The sequence below is a fragment of the Chaetodon trifascialis genome, chromosome 16 (genome assembly GCF_039877785.1).
Source record: "Chaetodon trifascialis isolate fChaTrf1 chromosome 16, fChaTrf1.hap1, whole genome shotgun sequence".
In the NCBI taxonomy this organism is placed as follows: Eukaryota; Metazoa; Chordata; class Actinopteri; order Chaetodontiformes; family Chaetodontidae; genus Chaetodon; species Chaetodon trifascialis.
The window spans coordinates 6,904,092-6,918,943 of NC_092071.1; the positions used below are offsets into that span (position 1 = coordinate 6,904,092).

The 14,852-nt window shown below is 39.8% G+C and overlaps 1 protein-coding gene and 1 pseudogene across 1 annotated transcript in view; both read left to right on the forward strand.

The window, feature by feature from the left end:
• Positions 1 to 14,852, forward strand: part of fstl4 (follistatin-like 4) — a 199,000-nt gene that overhangs the window by 29,242 nt on the left and 154,906 nt on the right. The window lies entirely within an intron of this gene.
• Positions 6,446 to 6,626, forward strand: LOC139345304 (U2 spliceosomal RNA; annotated as a pseudogene).

Here is a 14,852-nt window from a genome sequence, read left to right on the forward strand (position 1 = left end):
ACAGCATCAGCAAAGCACTGTTTCTCTGCTTGCAGTGCAGAGTTTTCTGTGTGTGCTTCTATTTAACCTAAACATGACCCAGAGGATTTCTTTTGTTCGTGTTTGTTATTCAGTATCTAGTGCACCATGTGTTCGTTTTTTTACCTCAGGATTTTTGTAGTTGATTTCTTTTTAACGTTGTATTATGTGGAAAAATGTAGCTTTCTAGGTGATAATTGCTTTTCTAGCTGTGTGTACTTTCTTCACCTGCTTCTTAAATTCCTGCTGCAGTAACACACATCCTGATGGGGAAACACATTGTGAGGCGCTTCTGTGACAGGTCTTTCCATTATACTCTACCTGCCGTCACAGGGGTTGACGCTGACATATGCACATGCAGAAAAAAACACCAGTATTGATGGGGAAGGCTGATATGAACAAACAGAAGGCTAGCTCTGCACCAGGAGCGAAAGGCAAAAAAAATGACCACAACGCAAGCAATTTGCAGTAGCTCAGCGAATGTGGAGCCACTTTTGTTGTGTCATATAAACATGTGTTGGCGGAAAATGTATTCAAGAGGGCTGTGCAGTGCAACATGTATGTCAGGGACAAAACTTTATACCTCTGTAGCACCAGCGCCATGTATAAAGAAGTTAACGTACAGCCCTGTTCAGTATGCAGTCGCAGGAAGTTGATGTGAACACAGAAGAGGAAAACAATGGATTGAAGGTCATGGCTTTGGATTTACATACACTGGGCTCATGTATTTTTAATATTTGTCTCCAGAGCTTAAGGTCCAAGTGACAAGGTAATTTTGGATTCGTGCACTGTTGCAGTGCCTCGCAGTCAACTAGGGTCTTTCTGTGCTTAATGTTTTGGTTCTCCCAGTATCTGTATGGGTTTTTTCTAGTGCATATCTGCTGTGCATATACACTAGCATTTATTAGAGGTGTAACGGTATACAGAACTCATGGTTCAGTTTACACCCCGGCTTAGGAGTCATGGTTCTTTTGATCTTGGGTGATGTTGTTGAATATGTGTGTCAGCATACGGTATTTGAAGTGTTTGCATTCACATCCCTGACAGTGGAGGAGCAATGCCAACACAGCCCTTGTCTATCCACAACTCTCCCCCTGTTAGAACCCAAAATGTTCCTGAACAAGTGTTTTAAAGGATGCAGGTGGATCATTTGTGCTCGCCATAGTGTGACTGACTCACACACCAATCAGCTAGTTGTTCGCATGTTGCTACAGCGCATGGCTAAAGGTTTCTGGGCGGAACGCACCCTTAGTGGGCTTTGTTCTGCGTTATGTCCATCAATCCACATACTGTGCAGTCTCTTTGCTGCTGTGTGCACTCCACCGTGACCACACCATGAAGGTTCGACACAAATAAACAAACCATTACAGCCGTTACATTGTATTTATTGATATCTACCATGGCAAAGCAGAACCTAGAGACCAATTAGATGGTAGTGTTATAGTAAGAGTGTAATCTCTTCTTAGTCCGAACATCAGTATACATTATATTAAAACATCTAAACAAAAAAAACATTTCACCATTTTTTTTTCTACTTTGCTTGGTCCAAAAAAATTACATTTTATGAATATTTTTTATGTAAAAAGATTTTTATAGTGTGTAATCTCTAATGTCTGTTGATGGCTCTATGTTATATGTCAAGTACAATATATGGCATGTGCTAATGTCCATGCATATGCAGTATTTGTCATGCCTGCCTCTCTGTCTGCATATCATGTATGCAAGCATAATTGTGTTCTTCTCTTATTCTGTCCGGATGACAGCATCAGTGGCTAGATAAGGTGTATTGCTTAGTGAAAGGCTCTGCATCACTGCTGACAGAATGTACTATCATTGACAAAAAACATATTCACAACTGGGGAATCAGCGAGATACAGCGCTATATCATGCTAATGCCTGATAGTCTGAGGTCTCCTCATCTCGCCACATATCCGGAGCTGGTTTTACCAACTAGGAGGTAATGTAGCATGATGTTGTCACGAGTGGTAGAGGAGGTTTTTGCTTTGTATTTGGGTTTTACAGGTTTTGTAATCTTCTGATGGTGAGATGATCAGTCTGTTGTTTGATAGGTTCTAATAGTGGCTGTTTAAGTCTTTGTGTTTACATAGAAAGATTCTGCTTAGCACTGATGTTCTTTCTTAGGACATTACATATTAAGTCGACATGACTGATGCCACCCACTGGTGCCTCCCAGTAGTCAGTCATCTTTCACTGCTACTGCTGCAAGATCAAAAAGTTTTAAATTACATTTAACTACATGAGAAGTACAGGGCACTGAGTTGGATTTAAATCTGTTGTTTGTGTGTCACACATCAACAAAATCTAGCTAATAGTTGTTGTTTTTGTTTTTTTTCTTTTTTTCAATGTGTATCATGCCACATATTGCATAGATAAAAGTGATGTAGTCGTAAGGTGGTTAGTGAGGGAAGGGTGAAGATCTCCACCAGCTGAGAGTTAGGCCTTTAATAATTCTGCCCTGTCATTTGAGGACTGCCGCTTTAATATTTTGAGGTTTCTTCTCTCTCAGTGCGTGCTGTTACCTCTTGAGACTAATTATCTGCTGCCTGTTTGTATGCTAAACTGGATCCACTGTCAAAATCAGGCAATTACAATTCATTTTCTTGTTTTGCTCTCCCTTTGCTTGGATGATGATCAGTGTAGCTCTTTGGGATTGTCTGTTTTCACTGCCACTGGCTGGTTGCTTCTCCCGCTTTCGATTTTTCATTATTTGAGTTTACCTTCTCTCTTTTCCTGTTTTTCTTTCTTCTTATATCATGTCTTAAACTTTTGCGCTACTTCAACTCACTCTCCTTTCATTATTTTTCCCTATTTTTACTCACTCCCTCTCTCTTTGGCAAACATTTTATTGAGAAATTGAGACAATTACATTAATCAGACCCAGTCTCAGGCCCAGTCTTACCTTTGGAGTGCAGATACTAATAGTGAAAATTGCTTTACTGCAAACACTGCACATTAAGGTTTTAAGTTAGGTCAGATGGAAGTTTTTTTTCTGGCTGATAATGTGTATTGCTCCCTGATCAAAATGTCACGGTCTGGAAATATGTAGTCATTGTCATTGGGTGGTCTTCTTTTCACACTGTGTTAGAATTGTCAGTTGGATCCATATGGAAAAATTGAATATTGCCCATTCATCTTCCCAGGGAATGGTGATTAATTCGGCCTTGAGTGCTTAATTTATGAACCTTTGCGGAGCCTAATCAGAGTTTGTTACCGTCACAAATTAAACAATGGGAAGAGGCAAAGCAAGTTAGCAGTCCTGTGGTTCATTTAGATTGTAATTGGGTGAGAATTAGATGGGACAAGGTTGACAGAGAGACTCTCTAATAAGCAGAAAATGACTGGGGAGGAAGCTGAGTGGAGGAAAAGGCGAGGAGAGAAGATAGTGGAGGAAGCTCAGAGAAGCGGGAATAGTTGGGGTGGGGGATGGGGGGGATGTATGTTAGCTTGAAAGTCATCTCCTGGCTTAATTACGCAATCAAAGAAGTTTTGATTGTCTCTGTAGAATGCTGTGACCTACTGCCATATTGACGTTTGCACATTGTGCCTGTCTGCTTCACTGTCCGTACAAAACAATATCATAATATTTAAAGCTTCATGACACTTAACTAACTGAATGTGGTGTCAGTAACTATGTATGCTGGTGATGCGGCTTTCCAGCATGGATGCATGAGAAATGGGGATCAAAAGGCCAAAGACACCTCCAATAAATGAAATCCAATACGAGCTGCCAGAGTGTCCAGACTGAGATGCATCTGTGACCAGAGTGAAATGACATTTTGTTTGTTTGTTTGGATACAATCTGGATATCCCTAAAAATGGATTTAGGCTCACGTTCTGAACAAGGACTATGACAATCTTATTATAAACTAAAGATAACTCTTGTATTTGTTTCTTTATATTTAGGAAGTTCTTAAGGAATTGATTGAACCATTTCTGGTATTGTATGTGTTGACATTTATTCTAGAAACATGCAGTCAAACTTTTGGCATCAGTGACCATTGAATACGTTACTGATGTAAAATGCACTGCATACCTTGGCTTTTCCTTTCTAAAGCCCATACTAAATATATGAGCTGAAAAAAATGGTTGCATACCACTCACTCACAAGGTTTGCAAGTTTTTAGAAAGTGGGGGGGGAGATGCGATGAGAAAATGAGATTATAGAGCAGATATGTAGTTGGAGCAGCGATAGAGTTTGAGGGATGATACTGTATAATGCATGGGGGAGGTGGGATGCTATCACCTCGAATTGTATCCAAGGTTGTTAAGGGAATCATTAAATCACTTGGTGAGAAACAAAACCTAGCCACATTTACATTTCCTCAGTCATGGATCTCTCACTTACAGAAGCAATGTAAATTAAAAGAACAATGCTGGAATGTAATGCAATGTTTTATACTCTACTGCAGGTCGAAATGTTAAATTCAGTCCCTCTGTCTCTGGGATTGTTAATCAGTTTGAACATTGTGTAATATGTATCAAAGGACTTTGTGCTTATGCATGTTCTGTACTGTATATTCACTCTTACACCCAAGGTCTCAAATCATAGCCAGTTTAGGGAGCTCTCACATGTAAGATACTGTCACATGTAGATTACTCTTCCAGAGACATCCTGCATAATTAGAATGATGTGCAAAAAGAATAAATTTTCACAGCTGAAAGTTGTAAGTCACTATCTCAGTCACATCATAAATCTCTGTGAAATGTGATTTCATTTAGCTGTAGAGCAATAAAGATTACAAAGTGAAAAGTTCATTGAGGACTTAATCAAACTAGTAAAATGAAAAAGGCTTTCCTAAAAATCAGATCCACCTTTATAGACGTGGGTTACAAAATTAGAATATCTTCAAGTAAAGTTATGATTTGCACCATAAATCTCACAATTTTCACATTGTCATGAGCCTAAATTTGATCGGACCGGGAATTATTGCTCATTTCCTTTCTGATCTTATTCACAGGCAGCCAAAGTTTCATGCTGTGATGATTTTTGCCAGAAAGTCTGAAAGTCAAAGACAAAGGGGATTGTAGCAGCGGTGTAAGCTCCATGTTGAGCGTGCCTGCAGATACCGCTGAAGGGCTTAAGGAGGGCACACAGCCTCTCCAGGGACTAAGAGGGACTGACAGTGGCACACTGAATAACACTTTACTCTGACTGGGGCAAGCTGCACCAGTGGGCCTACTTGGACACACACACACACACACACACACACACACACACACACACACACACACACACACACGCTGAAGTGCAGATACAGAGTCCAAAAACAGAGGCTATGTAGAAATACCAGAAGATCCAGCAGGTGAAGGTAGACCTTTATTTCGAGGGAGGAGAGCATCCTCACAGCCTGCCTTGATCTTTAATGAGTTTGGGACATATCACTAACTCATAAGGCTTTCTTATTTGGCACAGGAGAGCACATCTAATGTGACAGCTATTTGCATACCTCCCAAAGAGAGGGAACAAAAAAGATGGCACACGTTCCACAGGTTGATTGTTTTTCCAAAAACTCTGACCCACTTCCTCTTTTCTATCTTTAACCTGTAGTGATATATTTACAGCCCTTCAGATTTAATTAGTGGTTGACATATGGTGTGCTGATAAAGAATGGTGCAGTGTCTTTTCTTTGTCTCTCTCTCTGTCGTTACTTGCCCCTTCAGTGCCCCGGCGCCTCTAGCATACCGACAGCAGCTGGCCTTGCCCAAGTCTTAATCTCGTGTAGGGCTGACATACATGATTTCACCAACTAACTTTCACTAACAATGAATTATTTGCTTAATGAATTGATTAATCCTTGAAAATTAGCTAAATACAGTTTTTCAGTTTCCCACTGCCCAAGGTGACATCCTCAGTTTTTTCTGTTTATCAATTAATTAGCTAATCTTTTCAGTACTACAAATTGCGCCTGTGTCCAAATTCTGTCAAATTAAATATTATTTGTTGTCTGATTTGTCAGAAGTTTCTTAACAGGAAAGAACAAAATTACTGGCTCTCATTAATGAAATTATCTGTAATTCTTTTTAGGATTTACGTAGAACTCACTGAAGGTCAACTTTTAGTTGATACCAGCTGCTGCTGCTGCTGCTGCTGTGAGTGCAAGCATCACTGCAAACCCTTCAGATCCATTCTTTACCTTCATCCCCCTGATTTTTACTGCCTAACCCATCAACAGTAGACGGCTTTATGAGCTGAGAACAAAAATGATTGCTTTTGAATTCAGATTATATTCCTCTGCACTCCGCTCTCTCTTTCCTGGTTGCTCCGTCTCCCTGCTCCTGCCCTCTTCCCCACCTCCCACACACATATACAAACCACTGTTTCCCCTATAATTGTACAGGGCCAGGCTGCTAGGCCAAGGGGAACACACACCAGGGCAAGAAAATTTTTTTATTTTTAATGCCTAAAATAAGACCTTGGCCTTTTGGCTTAGATCAAGTTTCGTATCTGTTCTTATCAGTTTAATATCTAGGTGATTGAATGATGGTGAAACACTTGTGGTCAGATTTGCAAACTAGGACTTGGAATTACCCCAACATAATTGGTCAAATCCTTTTCAAAAATGCCATAATGGCATTTTGATTTTGCTTTCAGCACAACATTATTTGCATCCCTCAGTGAAAAATAGGAACAACTTTGCTCCTGTGTTGCACAACAGCCACAAAAGTATGAACCTGAACCATAACTGAGTGGTATGATAGCTCCAGCAAGGACTGCATGTCATTGTTGCCACCATGGGACTGTAAAATTTGCAAGCAACGGGTCATCTGAGGAGAAAGTTGCTTCCAGGCAGAAAGTAAATGAAAGATTGATTGTTCAACCAGGATGCTCAGGGGAAGGGCAACAGTAACTACAAATAATTGTTCACCACTGAGTGGGTATATATGCACTTAAGTAACTAGTTCATAGTCAGCTTTCTGTAGTTAGAGGTTTATAGATAATTTCACACAACAGTGCACCCTCATATTCAAAATAATTATTTTCAAAGTCTGAGTAAAACAAAAGATGCCTCAAAAAAAGTTGTTTTAAACTGATAAACTGTTGACTGTTAGCTTAATTCACGTACACTCACGCTCTAAGGAAAAGCTGTGCCCTCATTGCATATATACCGTGATACAAGATTTTGACCATATCACCCACCCCTATCACAGTGCATGAAAATGTGTCTCATTTCCTGCTTCACTGGATTTCTCTGAGTTGCCTGGCTTCTTGCGTGCAGGTAAAGATACTCACTGTCAGTGGGTCATTGTGTGTTGAAACTTGAGAAATTGAGAACATGGTTAAGTACAGACCTGTAATATGTGCTCCTGCTCTTGTTTTTGACATATAAATTAGTCAAGATATTTAGCATCACAATCACAGAGATCACGTTCAACCCTCCCTCTAGCCTCAGCTTTTATTTAAAGTGCCCTTTTCACTCCCAGCAGGTGGATGATTTCAGCATATAGCACATAGCCTCACATAAATCACATTTGTTTGCTGACCTTTTGTGCAGGGTCACTGCAGTCAGTCCCATGCTCATTTGCTTTGGTGTGTAGACTCTTTGGCTTGTTCCTGTTCTCATGGCCCTCATCCACACTTTGCCGCCTCTATCTATTCATGTATTGTCTCTGCAGTCTCTCTCTGTGGCTTGCATAGTCTTCATCCTCTTTGGCCATCTGTAAAACTGTTCATTGTCTGTAGTGGTGAGTTAATTGTGACCCATATCCAATGATGGTCTCCAGTCTGGATTTGACCCCATGCATTTCATGTACTGTAAAGTCATAAATAGCCTGTAGTTGTCCCCATGTATCATTTAAGTGATGCTCTGCCCAAAATCTTTTTTGTCTGTTTATGTATGTGTGTGTGTGTGTATGTTTTTACTGTCAAAGACCCATCTCTGGGCTTGAAAGTTGGCTCCTACAACTAGTTTTTTCCTTCATAGAGAACAGCAATGGTCAGCTTGATTTAATTTCCATATACTCATAAGAAATTGATAGAATTCCTTGCAGCATAATAGTCTTCTCTGCCTCCATCTTAATCTGTGTGGTGCTGATGCAGTTTTGGGTGTGCCAGTGGAGACCTTAAGGTGTTTAATGACATGACAACTCCATCTGCTGAGGAAGGCAGCGATTGTGGCTGAAAGCTTAGGAATCACAGAGTAAATGGACCTTGTAATCACACTTGGCCCTAAATATCCAGACATATTGTGCAGAGAGATTGTGAGAACAATACAAAACAACATGCAGCAGCAAAAGTATGGCTGATTTCCTCTAAGATTTCTTGCCATATCATAGTGCTCTTTGCCTTCTGTCTGTAAGCAAGAGTCCATGAGGTGAGGTGTAATTACATATTGTGCTTTTCAGCAGTTTGTAAGAGTAGGTATCACTGTTTTTGAAAGTCATCATTTGTCAATTTGGAAGAAAGATCTTCAAATGACAAAAATGAAATTTGAGATACTCAGGCAAAGGACGGAAAGCTTGGGGCCTAGATGGAATAAATGAGACAACATTGAAAGCAGTGAGTCAATAAACACCCACACAGCGATCACACCACTACACCTTGCCAGAATAGAGTGAGATGAAAATGAATCAAATGGGCTTTGAGTAGAATTTCAAAAAGGTTTTAATATGGCATTTGTATTTCCTACATAATTGTCCTAAATATGACAAGCAATTACCATTGTCTCGATTTTGGCAGCATGAGCGAGCGGGCTCTGCCAGGATTCTGCCTTTTGAGGGTGTGCTTTTAGAATTCAATATGCAATTTGAGATTTCTCAGACGCTCTTTGTCCACATCCACTCCTTTTTTGTCAGCGACAAGACAGCACATAAAAGCACTGCAGCTGCCGTGACAGACAATGTGATCTCAACAAACTACTGTATGCCCATATCCCACAGAGAGGAGTCTCCAGAAATAACCTCACAGACTCGCTGGATGGTGTGTGATCATTGTCATAGCATATATACAGGAATCTATTTAAAAAATTTGTTATGATCCCTGAAGCCTTTTGAAATGCATGAAGATTAATGAGAATCCTATCGTGGATGTAATTTAAAAACAAGTCAGTGAGGGAATGGCACCCGTGGCTAGGCAGGTGGGTTGCTTTAGAAAAATTTGCCGCTTTCTTTGGAATTAAATCACTGAATAATTTATTATTCAACAAATTTAAATGTAAAATGGCTCGGGCAGCCAGCTACCGGGGGAGAGAGCAGTACAGTGGCTGCAATAATAGCAAATATAACAAGCAGGGTTTTTTTTCCACTCCTTTTTTTTTTCCTCATAGCGAGACAAAGATTGTGCCAGTGTCCACAAAGGTGACCAGAATCATGCATATGTAGTTTGATAAGGTCATGGGTTCTGATGGAATGGAAGACAGGTCAAAGGTCGTAGGGCATTTATGGTATATTGTCAGCATCAGAAGATTAATTATGATGTCAGATTGTTAAATCACCTCATATTATCAAATTTCCCTCATAATTAAATCTCCCACTGGGCCAGAGAGGTCAAATTTCTTCTCAGAGGTCTGGCTTGAGTTCTCCTTTTTTTGCTGATAAGTGCTGTTATGAGCAAAACCATTATTAAGCACATGATTAAGACTCCTCTAGTGCAGGTGTTGGGCCCTGACAAAACCAGAATGTTTGGACCGGTGAGACTAACTGGGGTTGCCGATCAATAGCTCAGCGACCCGCCCAAATTCACCATAGAAACACCAATGACGATCCAGAAGGAAGTAACCCCAGAGATAGGTTATTGCATGAAGAGCGCTCCCTCCACTCTAGAAACCACCTCCTTTTTATAATTTAGCAAAGTCTTTTTCTGGTACTCTTTGGCTGCTAGCTCGCCGAGTTTTCGTCGCACAGTGAGGAGGCAGACATCTTCGTGATCATCAGACTCTCTGCTTTCACATGATACCGATGCAGTGACTTTGACGTACGCTATTTTCATGCTTTCATTACATGCACATATAATTACACATATTGCACATATTTCGTGGGGTATGAATTATGTTTCGTTTGGGTGCCAATGCTTGCTAGAGGCTTTTAACCGTCATTCTGGTATGCTACAAGTTAGGACTGGTGCTTCTCCGCGTGAGCGTTGACCGTCTGAACTGTGCGCATGTCACGCTGCCCTGCAAAGTGATTTTTAATTAGCCACGGTACTACCGTATACCCCGGGAAAATGTGGGGAAAGTTTGACAGTATCAAAATTTGGATACCCCCCAACTCTAGTAGTGACACTGTATAATAAAAGTAACAGAGTTATTAGTTTATTTTCAGGATTGATTTGCACTAACAAGAGTCTTTTGGATGATATGTATTCTCCCATTGATGGATGCACTTCATAAAAAGAGGCACGCATACTGTATCGCTGCACATACCCACAGGTTATTCATAGTCACTCATTTGTACACTGCTGGCTTCAGACATCCCCATGTTCCCTCTGGCCTGTATCTGTCCTGACTTCTTTTTCTCCCCTTAAGCCATGTGTTTAAAAAGACCCTGAACACTTGGAAGTACACCATCCACACATTTGAGTATGTGCTCATGGTGCTTAATTAAATGTCTAGAGTAAAGCCTGGGACATAACAGGATAGAGCCTTCTGTCGCTAACAACAAGGCACATCATTATTTTTGCCTTAATCCAGCCCTCGGCTATTGTCCGTTTCATCAGTAATGGCAACGCTACCCAAGTCACAACTACACAGAAGCATTATTTTCAACAGTCTGTGTATTTTAAGCATCTCTTTCTCAACATCTAATCTCTCTCATAGATTGTAGTAGGGGCTGGGTGACATGATATAGCAATTGAGGGCAATATCATGACATTAATAAGGCTAGTTTTCTCATATCAATACATATTGTGTATAAATCTAAAATTATATATCTAATATTCAAACTGATGTTCAGCACAATGAAGTGTGTATCAGAAACTTCAATAACTATGGGGCCTGGGAGGTGTCATGGGAAAAAAGAAATGAAAAAAGAAACTCTCTACTTGCAAATTTGTGGTCTCAAATGACTAATTCCTGTTCTCGATTTAATAATTTGTGCTCTCAATTCAATATTGTTTTTGGTGTGAGACAGGCACTTTCAAACTTTGTCCCTTGCTTTCTCACTACCCAAATAGTGCCACAACGCCCTCCTTAATGAGAAACAAACTAAATTCTGCTTTTGCATGCAGGACAGTGTCTGAACATCAGCCTTATTTTGTTTGGGTGGGGAGGAGGTCTGAATCTTATATTTCATTTTAAAAAAACGAAAATCCAAGACTCTCCCAAGCCTTAATAAAAATATCTTTGGACCCTCCCCTTGGCTTAGAAAAAAACTGTAATATCTTCCAGTCAATATCTCAACATAATATATGTGCTATATGGCAAATGTAGCAAAATGGTTATTACAACCACTAAATGAGTGAACCTGGCACAGGCACCAGCTCTATGGCTGCTGACGGGCTTGAGCACTGCAATGTTTCTCACTGTGCCCCCGAATTACAAGTAATAGCCTAAAAATAATGTGATATTGGATGAGGTGATGTTGTAGCCACATATGCATGAAATCAGATGACTGTCCATCATAAAACAATCCCATGATGCCGAGTTGCAAATGTCAGGACTGGACCTGATGTTTCTGACTTGCATCACGTTAGTAATAGCCACCAGTTGTGAGGGGCTCGGGCATTAGTGGAACAAGTTGGCAAGGTGTGATACACGAGGCACAACTTTTACCAACAATAAAATGAAAATGCCGTTACAGATTTGGTTAAGCTCAGCGCTCATCCTCAGGATACGTGCTTAATTTTAAAAGATTTGACTGGATAAACTCGGAATCCCTGTGTCACAGCTTAGTTTCCTGGTGTGTAGAAAAGTACAGAATGTCATTTAACATCAGATCCTGGCTGAGCCTGTCACCATGATGGGATAATTAATAATCATAAATAATGAATGAAGTTGCTGTGCCTGTGAGTAAAAACACCCATTCTTAGTTTGGTGACATATTGTTCCAGAGTATTCAGTGATTTGAATGTAATCGCTAAAATATATTAAACGGATGCATTACAGGCTCTGTGAAACTGAAGAGTAAAGTGAAAGAGGCTGAACTCAACATACATGATAGATGAAGTGTCTTAGGAAGAGGTCTTTGTGAGGTGTGTGTGTGCATCTATGCCAACTAAAGCCACATAAATGAAGGTCTTTGTCCTGGAGCTGTAATGTTGTTAAAAAGCCTGAAGATCAGATGTCATCCGGTGTGCATAGGCAGCAGTTACACTACACAGTTACTTTCCTTAAGGCGAGCGAGGCTTTGTGATTTAGTTTGGATGGGTTTAAAATCGGATGCCTCACACATAAACAACATGAAATTGAAAGCAAGAATTAAGCAATCCAGACAATTATTGAATTAACAGCACAAATTAAGTAATCTGTGCACACAAATTATTAAATGGGGGGTACAAATTGCTAATTAGAGATCATGAATAATTAAAAAGGAGAACACAAATTAGTTTATTTTTTCTTAAGGACACCGTCCGGGCTCCGTAAATAGCTTAATGGGTTACTTTTTACTCTGTTTGTTTGGAAGCATTCATTTAACAACTAGATTGTGTAAAATGACAGCAAGGTCAGATCATATCATCACAATATTCCTCTTCAAGTCAACAAGCAGTGATATTACCCAGTCCCAGATTTTAGCTATCTCTGTGTCTCTATGTATTATAATATATAACAGTGCAATATTTATGCTGGGACATAAAAGCTGATACAATGAATATTTAGCAGCACCTGACCTTTTTGCCACAGAATAAATGCTACAATTACACAACACGATTGTCCATGCATGTAAGCAACCAAATTAAGAGTCAATATCTGAACATTTCAGATTGAAGAGGAGAAATCGTACAGGCGACTGATTCACCAGTCTTTATATAAGAAAAGAAATAAGAAATGCAATATGTATAGTGTTAAAGGAATATTATTAACTTGAGTGCTCTGTGCACTCTTTCAGGGTATTTAAGGTTTCTTTGTTCAGATCTTGAACAATTGAAATCCACTGAACAATAAAAATTTGGCATCAGCAATGGGATTTGGTTTTCCATACAATTTCACATGTAAAATTCCTCAGACTTCCCTTACAGCTAAGGACAAAGGGGAGATGAAGAGGCAATCGCACTGAAAAATAAAAGTATCCCTCACTTCTCAACCGCTCTCTTTGGGAATAGATATGGTCTCCAGTCATATTCCGGAAATGGATTTCATATTCACACACAAATGGAGCAATTTGTGCAAATAGCATGCGTAATAGTGGGGCTGACTCCAGGTGTGTGAGCGACGGCCAGGCCCTGGAGGAGAGGCTCTTCACCCCAAATGCATCAGCATTGAAACCCCAGGCCCACGGAAATAGGGCAGTGAATGAATGAGGATGTCATTGGTTAAGGACATGAGAAAGAGAGAGAGTGAGTGAGAGAGATCTGTAATGAAATTGCTGCTTGCCATACTAAGCAGGAGCAGCAAGTATGCTGTGAAATCAGATAGAGTTGGCTGTGGCTAGCATGGTTATTTTGACGTGTCGGAATTAGCTGTCTCTCATTGAGCTTAGTGATAATTCATCTGCCATTCTGAAGGGGAGGTGATAGATAACAAATTTGTCAGATGGTTGAAAGAGGGCGAGGATCCGAGTAATCGACCCAATCTTGCTTTCTGATAACACTAATTGAAGGAAACTAACATCAGACTTACAACTGTAAGCAGCTCGTTGCATGTTTTGTTGTTCCTCAAAGCACCAGTATGTCATCAGAAATGTGATTCCTCTCTAAATCTACTACAGAATTTCACTAAGTTGTTCAAGGCAAAATAGCTTCAACTATGTACAGTACACTCTTTATTATATTGCAGTTTTAATGCTCCTTTCTAAAGCTACCACTTGGACCCAGAGTGGGGAGATCATTTGTGGTCCAAAGTCAAGTCTCAAAAAATCTTCATAAGCAAAATTGCAAGTCAGTCAGTCAGTCAGTCAGTCAGTCAGTCAGTCAGTCAGTCAGTCAGTCAGTCAGTCAGACATAGGTTTTTAAGGTTTTTAAAGCACAAGTACTTAACAGTAAAATTACACAACATTTGAACATTCTCGATTCAGTCTTTTTTTTTTTTTGGTTTTTTGTTTTAAATAACTTAGACTAAGTCATGTCAGTGCGTAAGCCTCAGAATTTAAAGGACAAGGCAAGGTATCTGACTGTTTTCTTTTTTATTTTATTCATAGAGAATTTTCTTTCATTTTTCAAAGCATATTCTTCATTCACATGAAAATCCATTCAATGAGAGCTGGCTCACTGACCCCAAGCTATAAGTTTTAGTATTTATTGCATTTTAATCAGCTCTGGATTCTGTGGCACCTACTGTACTTACTGTGGCAAATCCACTCCACCTGCTCCTTGGAGGACATTTCAGTGATTATTAGGAGGCTAAGTTAAATATACGGCAAGCATTTCTAAATTATGCACTCTGGTTTGTTGCCTTAATAATTTGATGACAAGCAATACTTTGGTACAGGCAGATCTAATTTGTGTCCATTATAAATGGATAGTGTAATGACCAGCTGTAGGAATGGAAGTAATGTACTCAGGTTTATACCCACACAAGACAACCTACATTGCAGTACAGTAAAACAAACCTAATTACACAGACATTTATTATTCAGAGTAGGTGTTCTAGAGCCTTGACCTTAATCACAGTTTTGCCATCATTATAAGATGGCTTTGATGATAGCATATGCATTCATAGTAGCACCAGCAACTGTAGATGATCAACCTTTTCTTTTGTTTTCAGTCGCTTGACTCTCATGCCTAG